Below are 3,738 nucleotides of genomic sequence, written 5' to 3' on the forward strand. Positions count from 1 at the left end.
ACTTGTGGCTCATGTTGGGCGTCCCAAGGGACGGCTTAAGTAAGTAAGTATCAATTAGTTATTGAGCGAATGTATTATCTACCAAATTCACCCCCTTGATTGGTGGACAAAGAATAATCACAAAGACCTTTCCCAAGGGGACCGAATCTTAGAGTTGTGGCTTGATGTATAGATAGAATGCGCTTGGCTGAGAAGCTCACAACATTGCCATCCGGAAGAATAAAGGACCAACACACAAAACTATGTGTATCCTTGAACGTTTATAGTCTGGTTAATACAGTTTAGTGAGAATAACTCATAATCATGGATGGCAAAAAAAACAAACAAACCAATAACAAAGACCTGAGTGACGTCAACTTCATTCTATCTATAAATGAAATACATTGTTTGATTTGTGGGTTTTGTTCATTTGTCGAAAACTATCGCGATCCCCCCCCCAAAAAGCAGTGTTAAGATACTATCTATGTGCTGCAATTATATACTAATGGGAAATAACCATACCTTGTTCTTCAAGAATTATTTCATGCCTTACTTCCCTTATCAACGATCACGCTTGTTGGGGAGTATGTATGATGAAGTTATATTTTCAAGCATTGTAAATATGGACTCAGTATGATTTTGTTTTGTTTTGTTTTTATATCTTTTTTTTTTTTTTTGGGGGGGGGGGAGTATAATTATATGTGACCCATCGTCTCAAAACGGTAATAAATCGGGATGAAGTAATAGATAAAAAAAAATAAAAAATAAAATTTACTTTATTTATCCCATTGGGGAAATTTGACTCTAGGGTCTATTCCAAGGGAAGACTGGAAGAACTCAGGCGTCAGCCGCAGTGCAGCGCCGTAAACTGAGCTAGGGCGAGGTGACTTTAAGGTTACACATAGTGTTACACATAGTTTTGTGTGTTGGTCCGGATGACAATTTTGTGAGTTTCTTAGCCAAGCGCACAACATTTATCTATATCTCTATATATTATAACGTGATGCGTTATTGAATATTCCCTGACCACCCTGCTAATGCTGTTTCTGGTGTCATACAATTCGAATCCATGAACAGACGAATACCGAAAGTACTTTTTAACAAGTCTGTATTCCAAGATATAGATAGAGCATTTATATAGCGCAATATCCACTAAAGCTGCTCAAAGCGCATTACAAGGGGTCCCTGGCCAACAGCAACACTTAACATGAAAGACGGGACATGAGGCCTGTTAGGCGATATTACATTTTGTTCGGACAGAGACAACGCTGTTAACGGCCAGGTACTCATTTTACACCTGAGTACGGTGAGATAAAGTGAGTAAAGAGCCTTTTCCAAGGGCTCAACTATGACTCGAGCGAGGCTCGAACCCAGGACCTTCCAGTCCGAAAGCGGGTGTCACACCACAAGACCACATAGCCACACATATAAGCTGTTTGCTGTTCTTCTTCCTCTTCTCCGAGTACATCAAACCGAGATAAGCTCCGGATCCGTGAGCCCAGTGGCTCTGAAGGGCTTACTTGAGCTTGAGGTTTTAAAAAAAATATAGCGCAATATCCACTAAACGTGCTCAAAGCGCTTTACAAAGGCTCTCTGGCCAACAGCAACACTTAACATGAAGAACGAGACACGACGCTTGTGAGGCTGTATTACAAAAAAAAAAAAAATAATAATCGGGTAGAGACAACGCTGTTAACGACCAGATACTCATTTTATATCTGAGTACGGTGAGAGAATGTGAATAAAGAGCCTATTCCAAGGACTCAACTCTGCGCCGTTTAGAGCGGGGCTCGAACCAGGACCTTCCGATCCGAAGTAGAGTGTTATACCGCATAGCCGCACTTAAAGGAGGAAAGGAAAAGGGAGGAGGGGTTGGGGGTGGTGAAGGGGGGCAAATGAAATGTCGGCAATCTATTCCCCTCCTGCTAATGTGTAAATTCAATATTTGATCAACATTAACATCGCATTAGATCAGGGTTGCCAGATTATTTTTCAACAAAATGCCAGGGGAAGACTCAAAAAATGCCAAAACACTCAAAAAGATGCCAAAGTCTGTTGACTCCCACCCCCACTAAGAAAACTACTCACTTTTGATAGACAATTTACTATCATATCCTGGTGGCTTGCGTGTTTTCTTTTCTTTTTCTTTTTTTTTTTTTTTTTTTTTTTTTTTGAATTATACTAAATTTCCTGTTGGGGTAATTATTTACCTACTGACTACTAAGTGGAGTGCTAAACCACTACACCACGGTTGGATTTTAAGAATGAAAAAGAAATGTGAAGATGTTTGTTTTTACGCGTTTAGAAATAATTAAGAAAAGGTGTCATTTGAAGTATAATATACAAGAAAAGAAAATGCCAAATGAAAATGCCAAATGCCAAATGATTTTTCTAATGCCAAACGGTTTTCAAAAATGCCAGATTTTTGGAATCTGGCATTTAAAATGCCAAACTGGCAACCCTGCATTAGATTTGCACACATCACGACACAGAGACAAAACGCGATTATTCTTAGGAAACACATTACATAAAACCTTCAGTGTGTGTTTTCCCATGTCACAAGCCGTGTTGACACAGATAGTGCATAATATATATATATATAATTGACACACGCGATTATTTCGAATGTATTGATGCTCTACGCTCAGATAAAAAACTTACAACATCTGCCAGCCGGACATAACGTAACAACACACAAAACTATGTGTAATATATCTAACTATCTATCTATCTATCTATTTATCTATCTACCTTTCTATCTGTTTATCCATCTATCTATCTATATTATATCTATCTACCTTTCTATCTATCCATATATTTGCCCATCTATCTATCTATCTATCTATCTATCTATCTATCTATCTATCTATCTATCTATCTATCTATCTATCTATCTATCTATCTATCTATCTATCTATCTATCTATCCCTCAATCTACCTCATTCTACAAGATCCTCCCAGACGCTCTTATCTCACATCTACATAACTAGCCAACCGTATCTTCTTCCTCTTCCACATTCATCACTGACACATTATTTTAACACATTGAGAATAAAAACAAAATACAATACCATTCGGCGTACTCGGTGTTAGAGCTTGACACCCCCTGTCACTCTCTCACCACATGAAAGGCACCCCCGTCTTCAAGTGCTATGGTTCCCCTTGTCAACACTCTCCTCGGCAAACTCCTTCACGACTTGTCTAAGGGTGTCAAATCTTTCGATTACATTGTTAGTATTGTTTGACTAAGGACTACAGCAGACGGACTACCTACCACCCGCCAATGTGAACAAAGTCCCGTAATGATAAAGATAATGAGACAAAATAAATTATGTGCGGCCTGAAGCAATGAATCTATAGATAGTATGCGCTTGGCTAATAAGCTCACAACATTGCCATCCGGAAATATAACGGACCAACACACAAAACTCTGTGTAACCTTGAACTTTTATAGTCTGGACAATATAGATAGAATGCGCTTGGCCAAGGAGTTCACAACATTGCCATCCGGAAGTATAACGGACCAACACACAAACTCTGTGTAACCATGAACTTTTATAGTCTGGTTAATACAGTTTAGTGAGAACAACTCACAAACGCGGATGGCAAAAACAATAACAAAGGCCTGAGTGACGTCATCTGCATACTATCTATACAGTTTAGTGAGAATTACTCATAAATATGGATGGCAAAAACCAATAAGAGAGACATGTGTGACGTCATCTTCATTCTTTCTATACATAGAATGAAGTTGACGTC

This window comes from Berghia stephanieae, chromosome 8 (assembly GCF_034508935.2).
Source record: "Berghia stephanieae isolate SIO BIC M18660-M18661 chromosome 8, UCSD_Bste_1.3, whole genome shotgun sequence".
Classification (NCBI taxonomy): Eukaryota; Metazoa; Mollusca; class Gastropoda; order Nudibranchia; family Aeolidiidae; genus Berghia; species Berghia stephanieae.